Raw genomic sequence first — 465 nt, forward strand, 5'->3', positions numbered from 1 at the left:
CCTCTAATGTTCGTTTCTATGTTCGTTTCTATGTATTAGGTAGGGCCGCTATGTCTCCCAGGCTTAGAGTGGCCTTATATAGTAGGTGTCCTGTGTTCTTCACTCCAGTTATTGTAGTTTTCATTTCTGACTGGTTGTTTTTCTATGTTTTCTGTCTCTATTTTTATGTTTCCCAGCTCTTTGTCAAAGTTCTCACTGAGTTCATCCACTCTTCCCTTAAGTTCACTGAGCACCCTTATAACCAGTGTCTTGAACTCTGCATCTGGTAGATTGCTTGTCTCCATTTTGTTTAGCTCTTTCTGGAACTTTGTTCTGTTCTGTTATTTGAGACATGTTTCTTTGTCTCCCCATTTTGGCTGCCTCCCTGTGCTCGTTTCTATGTATTAGGTAGGGCCGCTATGTCTCCCAGGCTTAGAGTGGCCTTATATAGTAGGTGTCCTGTGGGGCCCAGTGGTACAGTCTCCC

This window comes from Pteropus vampyrus, unplaced genomic scaffold (assembly GCF_000151845.1).
Source record: "Pteropus vampyrus isolate Shadow unplaced genomic scaffold, Pvam_2.0 Scaffold34, whole genome shotgun sequence".
Taxonomy (NCBI): domain Eukaryota; kingdom Metazoa; phylum Chordata; class Mammalia; order Chiroptera; family Pteropodidae; genus Pteropus; species Pteropus vampyrus.